The 15502-nt window shown below is 34.2% G+C and overlaps 1 pseudogene; it reads right to left on the bottom strand.

The window, feature by feature from the left end:
• Positions 1–9943: 9943 nt before the first annotated feature.
• On the bottom strand, positions 9944–13932 carry LOC121482660 (annotated as a pseudogene).
• Between the last annotated feature and the right edge of the window lie 1570 nt (positions 13933–15502).

The raw sequence follows: 15502 nt of genomic DNA on the forward strand, positions 1-15502 counted from the left end.
AAAGTACAGACCAATACCCTTATGTATATAAATGCAAATATCATCTACAAAATACCAGAAGCCAAATCTATAAGCATGTTAAAAGAAAGACAAACTATGACCAATGAGATTATCCCAGGAATGTAAGGATGTATTAACATATGAAAATCATTGTGGTACACCACATTGAAAGTAATGAAAAACAATAGGATTATTTCAGTTGATGTAGAAAAACCATTTAACAAAATCTAACACATTTTATTATAAAACACTTAATAAACTAAAAATACCAGGGGACTTGATCTACATGATAGCATACATTTATGAATTTTCCACAACTAACACCATATTCAATAATAAAATACTGAAAGCTTTCCCCCCAATATCAGGAGCAAGGCGAAAGTATCCATTTTTGCCATTTTATTCAACATTTTACTGGAATTTCTAGTCAGAAAATTTGTAAAGAAAAAGAAATAAAAGTCATTTGCACTGGGAATGAAGAAGTAAAACTATCTGTATTCATAGATGGCATGATTTTACACATGGAAAATCCTAAAAGAACCCACACCAAATTAAAAAAAAATAAAAACAACTATTAAGCTAATAAGAAATTAGCAAAGTGGACATTGCTGCTATAAACATCAGGGTGCAGGTGTCCCAGCATTTCATTGCATCTGTATCTTTGGGGTAAATCCCCAACAGTGCAAAGTTACAGAACACAAGATCAACACAAAAAACTTGGTTGTATTTTTATATAGAAGTAATGAAGAATCCAAAGAAGACATTAAGGAAACAACTTGATTTACAATAACAACAAAAATAAATAAATACTTAAAAATTAATGTAGCAATATAGGAATGGAGGCAATATATAAAAGAGGAAAGTCTTGACGCTGAAAAATGCAAATTTAAGTGAACCACTTCATTGGATTGATGAAACAGTAGTATAGAAATTGCAGAAGAAAAACTGATGCAGAAACAAAATAAGAATAGTAATAATAATAAATGAACAAATCTTTAGCAAATGATGAGACAACATCAAACAATCTGATACATATGAAATTATAGTCCCAAAAGGAAAGAGGATGATGATGATGATGATGATGATGATGATGATAACAACAACTTTTTATAACACATGTAAAAGTAAAATGAATAGAAAATTACACAAGGGAGATATTGGAATGTTACAAGTTAAGAAGTACATGCTTGTTAGAATGTAGATTGTGATTAAACTCAAGAGTACTGTAAAGCCTAAAATAATATATGATGAGATAAAAAACGAACCAGTAAGGGTGACTTAGTAGCTCAGTTTTTAATCATCTACCTTCAGCTCATTTCAGGATCTCAGGGTCTTGGGATAAGGCCCTAGGTCAGGGATTCCAGCTTAGTGGGGAGTCTGCTTCTCCCTCTGCCCCTTCCCCTGCTTGGGCTCACTCTCTGTCAAATAAATGAATAAAATCTTTTTTTTTAAAACAATGAACCAAAGAAGACTTTAAATAAAATGCTAAAAACACTAAAAAAAAAAAAAAAAAAAAGAAACAGAAAAGGAAGAAAACCAATAAAGATACATGCAGTCAGAAGTAAAACAAATAAGACAGTAGGCTTAAAACCAACATTCTATTTTTAAATTTTAATGTAAATGGTCCATAAATATATAGTGCTAAATATTTGCAGTTTATAAGTAATATACTTTAATTTTAAAGGCAAATACTCAAAAAAAATAAAGGCAAATACTCCTTAAATGTAAAAAGATGGAAAGTATATAGTATGGAAATACTAATCTACTATTCACAATAGAGCAGAAATGTCTATATGAATTAGTTTTCAGTATAAAGGATATTAACAGGGACAAAGAGAGACATTTCATAGTGATAAAGGGGGTAACTCACAAATAAGATATTAAAAACTAAAAAAAGAATGTACTTATTAATAGAGTTGAAAAATGACACAGGATAAGTTGATAGAACTGAAAGGAGAAATGGACAATCCACATTTATATTTAGAGATGTCAATATTACCTTCATGTTAATTGATGGAATAAACGGACAGAAATGCAATTAAGATATAGATGAATTGCATAACACTATTAAACAACATGACCTATTTCATATTTATGGAGCTCCCCACCAATAATATCAAAATCAACATTCTTTCTAAGTGTATATGGAACATTGACCAAGATAGACCAGCTACCCCTAAGACCTAGACTCAATTGCTGTATATAATAGGATTGAAACTAGAGAGCAAATATTCTCTGACTACAATTAAATTTAATTAGAAATTAAGAAAATAAAATATTTGGAATATTCCCAAACATTTGGAAATTATGCAGCATGATTATAAATAACCATGGGTCAATGGAAATATCAAAAGGAAATTAAGAAATATTTTGAAATGAATAATGAAAACAACACACCAACGTTTGTGGGATACAGCTAAAGCAGGGCTTAAAGTATAGCTTTAAATGTTTATATTAGAAAAGAAGTGTTTAAAACCAATGATCTGGTTAATTTCTAACTTAAACTAGAGAATGGATAGTAAATTCAACACAAAGTAAGTAGATGGAAAGAGGCAAAGAAAAATTAGAATGGAACTTAATAAAAGAAAATAAATTATAAAAAAGCACTGATGGAAGCAAACGCTAATTGTTTGAAAATAGTAAAAATAAAATGTGTGAATCTCTTTCTAGACTGGTCAACAATAAATAGATATAAATAGATTAGATAGATATATGATAAATAAACAGATAGGTAGATAGATTATAGATAGATACATGGTGAGAAAGCACTCAACTTTACCAAGTACCATTATCCAGAATAAAAGAGAGGAAAATGTCTATAAATCCTCCACTCACTAAAAGAATAATGACACCATTATGAACAAATGTAGGACAATATTCTTAATGACTTACATGGAATAAATAAATTATTTGCAGAAACACAATTTATCAAAGTTTGCTTTATATGAAAAAGAAAATATGAGTATCCTTAGGTATTAAAGACATTTAATGTTATTAAAAAGTTTCACACATAGAAAACCCTAGACGCAAATGATCTCACTGGTAAATTCTAGTAGATATTTAAAATTGCCATAATACTAATATTATATAAACTTTTCCAAGAAACAATAGAAGAGTGAGTATTTTATTACAATTGAGAAGACGAAATTATCCTGACACAAAAATCAGACAAATAAGGGAATGAAAATGAACAAATATCCTTCATGAATATAAGTGCAAATTTTCTTCCTAAATTATTAGCTAATCTAATGCAAATAAAATATTTTTATAAAGATAATATATTACAGACTGTAAGTTTGGCTAAATGTCAAAAGAACAATGCAGTTACCATATTAATAATATAAAGGGGTGAAATGGTATTTTTTTTACTCAAATAATGTTCAAAAAGCATTTAGTAAAACTCCACATCTAATCATAATAAAAACTTCAGCACACAGAACACAAGAGGTTTTCTCAGTTTGCTGATAAGATGAGAAAGTACATCTATGAAAAACCTAGGCAGGATTTCAAACTTAATGGTAAAGATTGAGTGCTTTTCTTCTAAGATCAGGAACAAGACTGTTTGCTCTCACAATTTCTATTCACCATTTTACTGAAGGTCATCTTAACAGCAATAAAGCAAAATAAACAAACAGCATATTGATGTGGAAAAAATTATATTGGTTTAAGAAATGATATATTCATATACATAGAACATCTTAAAAAGTCTACAATAGTTTACAAGAGCTTTAAGTGCATTTACCAGGACACAATATAAAAAGGCCAGTATCAATTGTTCTTTATATATACTAGGAAAAAATTTAAACAACAGAAAATAGTCATGTACAATTGCATTAAAATTAAAAGAAAATACAAGAATATGTTTTTAAAACATGTTGACTTGTACGACAAACCATACAACATCGATGAGACAAATTGTTAAACAAACAAAAAATGGAAATTTGAACCATTATCATCAATCAGAAGACTCAATACTGAAAAAAGACTCAATTAAAAAAGACTCAATATTGATAAAATACACTTTTTCCTAATTGATCTGTTGATTTCATGCAATCATCATTAAAACTCATGCAGACTATAGAAATTTACAAGCAGATTCTGAAAGTTGTATAAAAATTTAAAAAACCTGGAATAGAAAATACTTTCTTGAAAATAAAGATTAGTACATGAATCATGTGATTATAAGATTGATTCTAGGGATGCCTGGTTGGCTCAGTGGTTGAGCATCTGCCTTTTGGCTTGGGGTCCTGGGATCGAATCCCACATTGGGCTCCCTGTAGGGGCTCTGCTTCTCCCTCTGCCTGTGTCTCTGTCTCTTTCTGTGTCTCTCATGAATAAATAAATAAAATCTATTTTTTAAAAAGATTTACTCTAAATTACAGGAATCAAAAAGTATGTAACTGCAGTTAGGATAGGCACATGTATAAATGGGACAGAAAGGAGAGGTCAAAAATAGATTTATACATATATTGTCAATTGCTTTTTAGCAACAATATCAAGGTATTTCAATGAAGAAATTATAATATTTTCAACAAGCTGTCAAGGAGCAACTAAATATCTATAAGGGAGAAAAAAAGCCAACTTTTATCCTTTCCTCATATATATACGAATATCGATTCAAAATGAATCATAGAACTAAAAGTAAAATGTAAAGCTATAGTATTTATTACAGAAAACAGGATATAAATATTTACATCCTAAATACGACAATATTTCTTAGATGGGAAATAATGAGCATAACATTTTTAAAAAGAGAAATTAAACTTCATCAAAATTAAAAATTCTTGCTCCTAAAAAGTCACCATTAAATGATTAAAAAACCATGTGAGGGACACCAGGGTGGCTCCTTTGGTTACTCATCTGACTCTTGGTTTGGCTTAGGTCATGATCTCAAGGGTTGTGGGATAGAGCCCTTCATCGGGCTGTACACTCAGTCGAGAGTCTGCTTGAAGATTCTCTCCTCTGTCCCTCACAACTTTCTCTCTCACTCTCTCTAAAATAAATAAATAAATCTTAAAGAAAGAAAAGCCATGTGAAAAATTTCAACATCATTAGATATTAGCAAATGAAAATCTACATAACAAAATACCCACTGGAATGGCTAAAATAGATACGCTTGATAATACAATTTGTCTAGGATGTAAAGGAATAGAATTTTCATTCATTGCACAATGCCTCTAAGCTCTTGAGCTAAGAAGGAGGATGAGACAGGTGGGCTGAAGATGGAACATGCGTGTCCAGTGAAGTTAGGACTCCAACTTCAGCAGGCACATCAGGGAGGCAGTATGGATGGTACGAAAAAGGTGTGGACTACAGGCATGGTTTGACTAAAAATGAAGGAGAAAATCCAAATGCTTTTATATCTATTAAACAAATACAATTAAAATATGTTTGTTATTAATAACGTTCCCACAAAGTAACTCCAGGCCAAGATTATTTTATTCTAAATATCATGAATTATAACGCAAATTGATACAATTACTTTTTGAACATTATTTGACTAAGACATATTATTTATCTCCATTATGTTATTACTATGATAAATCATATTTTTAAACATTAAAGCAACCTTATAATCTGGAATATATTATCTTTTAAAATACTTTTTGCATTCAATTAATAATTAAGAAGGCATTTTGCACTTATCTTCATGAGGGATATATGTCTATAGATTTAATTCTCTTATTTGTCCGATTTTATGTCAAGATGATTTTGTTCTCTCAAAAAGTGTTAGGAAATATTCATTTCTCCACTATTTTCTGAAAGATTGTATGCAATAATTGGTATTATTATTTTACATGTCTGCTGGAAATTACCAGTGAGATCATTTTGGTCTGGAGTTTTATTTGTGTGACACCATATGACTAGCAGAGTGCTGAGTACATAGTAAAAGGCTGCTGACACAATATGACATTTAATGTTTAACACCTTCTTCTCACAGCCACATGTAAGTCTTGGCATGTATTATTTTTCTTATTTTTTAAGTTCTGAAAAATTTTTATTTAAATTCATTTCAGTTAACACATAGTGTACTGTTAGTTTCAGGAGTAGAATTTAGTGATTCATCAGTTGCATATAACAGCCAGTGCTCATTATATCAAGTGTCCTCCTTAATGCTTATCACCCAGCTAACCCCATGCCCCAGCCCACCTCCCTTCCAGCAATGCTCAGTTTGTTCTCTATGGTTAAGAGTCTCTTATGGTTTGCCTCCCTCTCCATTTTTATCTTATTTTATTTTTCCTTTCTTTTCGCTATGTTCATCTGTTTTGTTTCTTAAATTCCACATTTAAGTGAAATGGTATGTGTATTTGTTTTTGTATAACTAGCTTATTTCACTTAGCATAATGCCCTCTAGTTCTATCCATGTCCTTGCAAAGGGTAGAATTTCATTCTTTTTGATGGCTGAGTGGATTCCATTGTACATATATACCACTTTTTCTTTATCTATTCATCTTCCAATGGATATTTGGGCTCTTTCCATAGTTTGGCTATTGTGGACATTGCTGCTATAAACACTGGGGTGTGTGTGCCACTTTGAATCGGTATTTTTACATCCTTTGGATAAAGGCCTAGTCTTGCAATTGCTGGGTCATAGGGTAGTTCTATTTTTAATTTTTTGAGGAATCTTCATACTGTTTTCCTGAGTGGCTGCACCAGTTTGCATTCCTACCAACAGTGTAAGGGGATTCCTCTTTCTCCATATCCTCACCAACATCTGTTGTTTCCTAACTTGTTAATTTTAGCCACTCTGATCAGTGTGAAGTGGTATCTTATTGTGGTTTTGATTTGTATTTCCTGATGATGAATGATGTTGAGCATTTTTTCATGTCTCTCTTAGTCATTCGTATGTCTTTGGAGAAATGTCTGTTAATGTCTTCTGTCCATTTCTTGATTGTATTTTCTTTTTATTTTGGGGTATTGAATTTGCTTCACAGAATAATTTGAAAAATATTCTTACCTCTCCTTTTTCTGGAAGAGTTTCTGAAGGCTTGATATCATTTTTTTCATTAAATGTTTGTGGAATTTACCAGTGACACTATTTGGAACTGCAATTTTCTTTGTTGGAGCTTATTTTTTCCACTAATTTAATCTCTCATTTTGTGATAGGTCTTTCCAGACTTGTTATTTCTTTTTGAATACACTTCGGTGCTTTGTGACTTTCTGGGAATTTATATATTTCAACTTAATTGTCTAGTAAATTGGCATACAGTTGTTAATAATATTTCCTTACAATTCTTACTGTTTTTATAAGGTCAGTAGTAATGTTCTCACTTTTATGTCTAATTTTAGTAATTTGAATATTTTATCATTTTTGCTCAGTCAGTTTTGCTAAAAGTGTATCTTTTTTTTTCCAAAGGAACAATTTTTGGTTGTGTTGATTTTCTCTACTTGGAGAGTTGAATGCATTATATTTAATGTAAATATTGTCAAGGTAGGCCTTACCTCTGCTTTTTACAATTTGTTTTCATTGTGTCTTACATCATTTTTATTTCTCATTTTCTCCATTATTGCCTTATTTGGTGTTCAATAGATATTGTTTTGGTATATCACTTGAATTCCCTGGACAGTCCTTTAGTTATGTTTTCAATTTATTTTCTTAGTAGCTGCCCAGGGGATTATAATTATCATCTAAGTTCATATCAACCTTATTTGAACTTATAGTAACTTAATCTCAATAGTATGCAATACTATTACCATATCAATAGTATTGTGTGTGTATTTTTAAACCTCTCTGCATTTATTACCACAAATTGCCTTCTTATGCATTGTGTGCCCATTTACATACATTTATAAATATTTTTTATGTTTTTTTAAAGCAGGAAAAAATACAAACAAAAACCATATTTATACTTTTTTTGTATATTTATCTTCACTTTGTTATTTACTTTAACTGGTGTTTTGTTTGTTTTGTTTTATGAGTTTGAATTACCATCTTCTCATTTCAGCCTGAAGGACTCCCTACAGGACTTCTTATAGGTCACATCAGCTAGCAACAAACTCTCAAATTTGTTTATCCACAGTTTTCATTACTTCTTTGTTTTTGAAGTATTATTTTGTTATATATACAATTCTTGTCATTTTTTTCTTTTTTCTTTTCTTTTTTATTTTTTAATAAATTTATTTTTTATTGGTGTTCGATTTGTCAACATATAGAATAACACCTAGTGCTCATTCCGTCAAGTGCCCACCTCAGTGCCCGTCACCCAGTCACCCCCACCCCCTACCCACCTCCCCTTCCACCACCCCTAGTTCGTTTCCCCGAGTTAGGAGTCTTTCATGCTCTGTCTCCCTTTCTGATATTTCCCACACATTTCTTCTCCCTTCCTTTATATTCCCTTTCACTATTATTTATATTCCCCAAATGAATGAGAACATATAATGTTGGTCCTTCTCCGATTGACTTATTTCACTCAGCATAATACCCTCCAGTTCCATCCACGTTGAAGCAAATGGTGGGTATTTGTCGTTTCTAATGGCTGAGTAATATTCCATTGTATACATAAACCACATCTTCTTTATCCATTCATCTTTCGATGGACACCGAGGCTCTTTCCACAGTTTGGCTATTGTAGATATTGCTGCTATAAACATCGGGGTGCAGGTGTCCCAGCGTTTCACTGCATCTGTATCTCTAGAGTAAATCCCCTGAAGTGCAATTGCTGGGTCATAGGGCAGATCTATTTTTAATTCTTTGAGGAACCTCCACACAGTTTTCCAGAGTGGCTGCACCAGTTCACATTCCCACCAACAGTGCAAGAGGGTTCCTCTTTTTCCACATCCTGTCCAACACTTGTGGTTTACTGCCTTGTTAATTTTCCCCATTCTCTCTGGTGTGAGGTGGTATCTCATTGTGGTTTTGATTTGTATTTCCCTGATGGCAAGTGATGCAGAGCATTTTCTCAGGTGCTTGTTGGCCATGTCTATGTCTTCCTCTGTGAGATTTCTGTTCATGTCTTTTGCCCATTTCATGATTGGATTGTTTTTTTTTACTTTAAATAGACCACCTACCATATTCTGTCTTCAGTGGTTTCTGGTGAGAAATTAGCTATTTATTTTATTGATGATCCCCTATAGAAGATGAGTTGTTCCTCCCTTGCTGCTTTCAAGATTCTTTCTCTGTTTTTGATGTTTGACAGATTATAATTTGTCTAAGTATGGATCTTATGTATTTTAAGAGGGGGCCAAACTATTATAGTATTTAAAATTTTGAATACATTCTATGTTGTTGGCATTAAATTTGTTTTTTTTTTAAATTTGAAAGGACAAATCAAAAACCAGAAATTATGTGTAGTAAACATGGGAATAAGATTTTTCCAGTAATTACAGATTAGAAGGCAGAAATCAATTTAGAGAAACACATACAAACCTCATGTTTACAATGACTGTGCCACAGATTTAAACTTCATAGTGCATTAGTAACTGTTCACATTTAGATCTTCACTTTGATATTAGATAGCTATTTCTTTAAAAACAATCTTAGCAACCTGTGCAAATAAATTAGTCTTCCATGTGCCTTAGCACACTTAAAATTTCTTCATTGTGTATATACAAAACATGTATCATTTGGTAGGAAAAAATACATACTTCTATAACAAAATTCTAATGTACTTTCAAGTATGAACAATATACACATAAACATGGTATACAGTATTTTAAAAATATAAAATATAATATAAATTGTTTGTAATCTTTAAACTCATCTTTTGCACTTGTATGTTACAAGGCAAATTTCCATTTCTGTATCAATTTTCTTTTCAAGAGTCCAGGGATTTTGAAAAAAGCTGTTTTACAGATAAACAATCTGAGATCTAAGTTTGAACTTTTAGGAGAGTTTTGTTTTGCTTTGTTTTGTTTTGTTTATAAAGATATATTTAGTTTAGAGAGCAGGAGAGAGGCAGAGGGTGCAGGAGTCTGGAGCAGAGCTGGACTCAGGGCTGATCTCTCAGGTCTGACATGAGGATCTGAGTGGAAACCAAGAGTCAGATGCTTGACTGACTGTCCCCAGCTGCCCCAGGTGAGCCTTTAAGTGCACTGCCATTAACTCCCTGTTGTGGCTGGAACTATCAGTAGTGCTTCCCATACAATGACTAAGAGGTTTTGGAAGAACAGAGAAGGTGTATCCCTAAACTTCGCCCCAGTATAATTTTCCTTTTGGTTCACTTCAGTTAAAAATGCTGATTTCTTCAAATGCATATTTGCAGTGTTTCACTGTTTTTAAAAGGGCTGTGTTCTTGTTTTGTTTTGTTTCTCTGATTCAGATTATATTGGATGAAAGAGAATACTGCCAAAAGTTATTTTCACTTCTTCTTGCAAAGGTAATCATTGTTAGTGGTAAATTATATTTGCTTTTCTGAATATCTTTGGTTGTTCACACGAAAGTATACTATGAACAAGCTGGCCGAGGGGAGTGGCAATTTTCTATGATTTTCCCATCTTTGATTTTAAAACCTCTTTTCTGAACAAGGGTTGGCCAGGGACCATGGCCAGCAGCAGCCCAGGGAAAGGGCTTGCTTCTTTAGTTTGGGTTGTGTCTGAAGGACCCATGGCCAAATTGGTGGCCTGGTCCAGGACTTGCTGCCTCCACTCATGACCGTTGTGGGTCTTTGCCAGCCCTTGAGGCTCTGAGATAAGCTGCTGGGCAGCTGCCCTGCCAGGGTGGCCTACACCTTCTTTTGCTCCTTCTTTGTGGCTCCCTTTCTGAGGGATGCCTCCTGCTGTAGCTAGACAACAGTTGGACAGAGGTGATGAGGCACAAGATTGAGAGGTCATACAGGGACTATATCCCCCAAGGAAGTGAGGGACAAAAAGGGTTGGGGGCAGTTCCCCAGGGGTCTGGAATCCAGGGCAAAGGTGGCGGGACTGCAGTCACTATCCAGAATGTCCTGAAGTAACCATGATCAGAAAAGCCCAGGGATGCAAGATGGCCCACCCAGGACAAGTGACTCCCACTGTGGAACGGAGACGATGGTTATAGGTCTAAGATGAATGTGGCTCAGCAGGAAGAGAAGGATGAAGTGCAGCCAGAGATCACAGGGCAGAGGCAGTGGCTGCTGTTAATATAGCACTAATGGAGCAAGGACCATTGTTTAAATGGTGGTCCTGCAGCAACTAAGTGTAGATCTTTTATTTATTTTTTTAATAAATTAATTTTTATTGGTGTTCAATTTACCAACATACAGAATACCGCCCAGTGCTCATCCCCTCAAGTGCCCCCCTCAGTGCCCATCAACCATTCACCCCCACCCTCCATCCTCCTCCCCTTCCACCACCCCTAGTTCGTTTCCCAGAGTTAGGAGTCTTTATGTTCTATCTCCCTTCCTGATATTTCCCACACATTTCTTCTCCCTTCCTTTATATTCCCTTTCACTATTATTTATATTCCCCAAATGAATGAGAACATACACTGTTTGTCTCTCTGATTGACTTACTTCACTCAGCATAATATCCTCCAGTTCCATCCAAGTTGAAGCAAATGGTGGGTATTTGTTGTTTCTAATGGCTGAGGAATATTCCGTTGTATACATAAACCAAATCTTCTTTATCCATCATCTTTCAATGGACACCGAGGCTCCTTCCACAGTTTGGCTATTGTGGACATTGCTGCTAGAAACATCGGGGTGCAGGTGTCCCGGCGTTTCATTGCATCTGAATCTTTGGGGTAAATCCCCAACAGTGCAATTGCTGGGTCATAGGGCAGGTCTATTTTTAACTCTTTGAGGAACCTCCACACAGTTTCCAGAGTGGCTGCACCAGTTCACCTTCCCACCAACAGTGTAAGAGGGTTCCCTTTTCTCCGCATCCTCTCCAACATTTGTTGTTTCCTGCCTTGTTAACTTTCTCCATTCTCACTGGTGTGAGGTGGTATCTCATTGTGGTTGTGATTTGTATTTCCCTGATGGCAAGTGATGCAGAGCATTTTCTCATGTGCATGTTGGCCATGTCTATGTCTTCCTCTGTGAGATTTCTCTTCCTGTCTTTTGCCCATTTCATGATTGGATTGTTTGTTTCTTGGGTGTTGAGTTTAATAAGTTCTTTATAGATTTTGGAAACTAGCCCTTTATCTGATATGTCATTTGCAAATATCTTCTCCCATTCTGTAGGTTGTCTTTTAGTTTTGTTGACTGTATCCTTTGCTGTGCAAAAGCTTCTTATCTTGATGAAGTCCCAATAGTTCATTTTTGCTTTTGTTTCTTTTGCCTTTGTGGATGTGTCTTGCAAGAAGTTACTGTGGCCAAGTTCAAAAAGGGTGTTGCCTGTGTTCTCCTCTAGGATTTTGATGGACTCTTGTCTCACATTTAGATCTCTCATCCATTTTGAGTTTATCTTTGTGTATGGTGAAAGAGAGTGGTCCAGTTTCATTCTCCTGCATGTGGATGTCCAATTTTCCCAACACCATTTATGGAAGAGACTGTCTTTCTTCCAATGGATAGACTTTCCTCCTTTATCAAATATTAGTTGACCATGCATTTCAGGGTCCACTTCTGGGTTCTCTATTCTGTTCCATTGATCTATGTGTCTGTTTTTGTGCCAGTACCACACAGTCTTGATGACCACAGCTTTGTAGTACAACCTGAAATCTGGCATTGTGATGCCCCCAGCTCTGGTTTTCTTTTTTAAAATTCCCCTGGCTATTCAGGGTCTTTTCTGATTCCACACAAATCTTATAATAATTTGTTCCAACTCTCTGAAGAAAGTCCATGGTATTTTGATAGGGATTGCATTAAACGTATAAATTGCCCTGGGTAACATTGACATTTTCACAATATTAATTCTGCCAATCCATGAGCATGGAATATTTTTCCATCTCTTTGTGTCTTTCTCAATTTCTTTCAGAAGAGTTCTATAGTTTTTAGGGTATAGATCCTTTACCTCTTTGGTTAGGTTTATTCCTAGGTATCTTATGCTTTTGGGTGCAATTGTAAATGGGATTGACTCCTTAATTTCTCTTTCTTCAGTCTCATTGTTAGAGTATAGAAATGAAAACTAGGCATTTTTAATACTGTAATGTAACAACTCAGAAAATTATATTTTTTCTTCTCCCCAGGGTTTGCCTTTGTGGCTATTTGAGGTTGTGATTTGTTTTGTTTGTTAAGTAACTTTTCTGAATTTATTCTATGAAGTCTGTATTTTTGTTGTCCATTGAAATCTTTATCAGCTTTATAGTCAGCTAATGATTGGACAGAAATTTTGGTAAGCTTCTGGAAGCAAAATCTTTCTCATATTTCCTGAAGGGGCCATTCATATAAGTTCAGTCACTTCTTCAATACTCAGCTGGGAAGTTTACAGCTCTGCCTTAGTGTTCACTTCCTGCCTATGCAGAGCCTCAAGGTCAACCAGAAGTGGGGGTTGAGAGTCTTCTCTGGTCTTTTCTGAGCATGTACACAGCACTGAGCATGCATATTATCCTCTAAAGTCTCAAAATATGTTCAAAGTTTAAAACCCTTTATGTACATTTTATTCCCCAACATTTCCTCCCAAGCTTTTTGGTTAGTCTCTTGTTTGTCTCAACTATTTATCATTTCTGGCATCAGTGGGTAAAATATATGCCTGCAAATTATTCAACAAATATCCCCATGTAGTGGCCTGGGCAAAACAATACAAATCTTTTGAGATGGTGTCCTAGTGGTTTACCATACAGATCAAATAATAGCAATTGTTGCTTTCTCTAGTACTGAGAATGTGTGTTATTTTTAATGTTACTTCTGAGCTAGAGAGTGTAACAACAGACTAGAGTTAGCTAAAGTTCTCCAAAGCTCTCTCTTCTTACTGATTTTCAGGCATTTTTCTCAGAAATGGTTTCCTGCAAGCTTTTGAATTGCTACAAGTTTTGGGTTAACTTCCAGAAAAGTTTATTCTATTTACTTTGTTTTTCCATTCTTTTAAGGCTGGGCAGTGTTTCAGCCTTCCTTCATCTTCCATTTTATTTGACATCTCCTTATAACATTCTTAAAAATATAATGTTATGGAAATGGAGAACTGACTGCCAGGTGCTAAATTGGGACACAGGGAAGGATGCATGTGTTTGATTATTAAAGGACAACATCAAGGATCCTTGCAAATTTGAACTGTTTTGTATTGATTGTGAGTGGTGTTTATAAGAACAAAACTGCATGAATCTAAACAGGGATGTATGCAAATAAGTAAGAAGAGAAAATCTGAACAAGGTTAGTAAATTGTACTTATGTTAATATACTGGTTGTGGTGTTGTAGTATAGTTTTGCAAGATGTTAACATTGAGGGGAACTGATAAAAGTGTAATTGGTGTCTCTATATTTTATTTCTTACAACTGTGAATATATGATTATCTAAAAAAAATTAAAGTTAGCTAAATAAACTAAGACAATCAAATTATAAGACAGATAAGACAAAAATTTCTAAGGAAATTCGATTCTGTCTGTTTTGTGAATGATTAAGGAAGTGCACTGTTCAGATTTATGGTGTCCAATACCTAGACTATTGCAAAGCTTGTACCATAAGTGGGAAACTAAAAATATACCAATAATTAAATATTGGTATATGTTTATTCATTCACCTCACACAAAACTTTTTTTTTCACATGTAAATTTAATATAAAAATACGTAGAAAGGGACCCCTGGGTGGCTCAGTGGTTTAGCGTCTGCCTTCGGCCCAGGACGTGATCCTGGAGACCCGGGATTGAGTCCCACATTGGGCTCCCTGCATGGAGCCTGCTTCTCCCTCTTTCTGTGTCTCTGCATCTCTCTCTCTCTCTCTGTGTCTCTCATGAATAAATCAATAAAATCTTTTTAAAAATATGTAGGAAGAAAAGCAAAAAATAAAGGAGAAAAAGATAAAAATTGCTGATAGAAAAATTTTGTGATGCACATATAGTGTTCTAAATTGGTCAACATGAAGAGTAATTTAGTGGTTTACTTTAGTGATGCATTTTAAGTTCCTTAAAGTATCACTTCTTATTGGTCATTTCCAATTCAAATGTGACCTTTAATATTAGGAGTTGTTCTTATGTCTCAAGTGAAGAATCTTAAATACCTTGTTGACAAACAGTGTTCTTAGTCCTATAGTTTTTCTTATACTTCTACTACAGTTCTACTGGATATTTTACTGGATAATTTCCACTGGTCATTACAATTTTTGTTTGTTTGTTTGTTTGTTTGTTTTATAAATTAATTTTTATTGGTGTTCAATTTACCAACATACAGAAAAACACCCAGTGCTCATCCCGTCAAGTGTCCCCCTCAGTGCCTGTCACCCATTCCCCCCCATCCCCCGCCCTCCTCCCCTTCCACCACCCCTAGTTTGTTTCCCAGAGTTAGGAGTCTTTATGTTCTGTCTCCCTTCCTGATATTTCCCACACGTTACTTTTCCCTTCCTGGTCATTACAATTTTTAAAAAAATATTTGAAAGTATTATTTTTTAGTTTGAAAGTCTCCTATCCCTTACTGTGTGTAAACAATTCTTGCTGTAATTAAATGAAGAGGAAAAAGTCACTCACTGCTGGTTTGGTGGCATTCAGTACCTTTT

Source organism: Vulpes lagopus, chromosome X (assembly GCF_018345385.1).
Source record: "Vulpes lagopus strain Blue_001 chromosome X, ASM1834538v1, whole genome shotgun sequence".
Taxonomy (NCBI): domain Eukaryota; kingdom Metazoa; phylum Chordata; class Mammalia; order Carnivora; family Canidae; genus Vulpes; species Vulpes lagopus.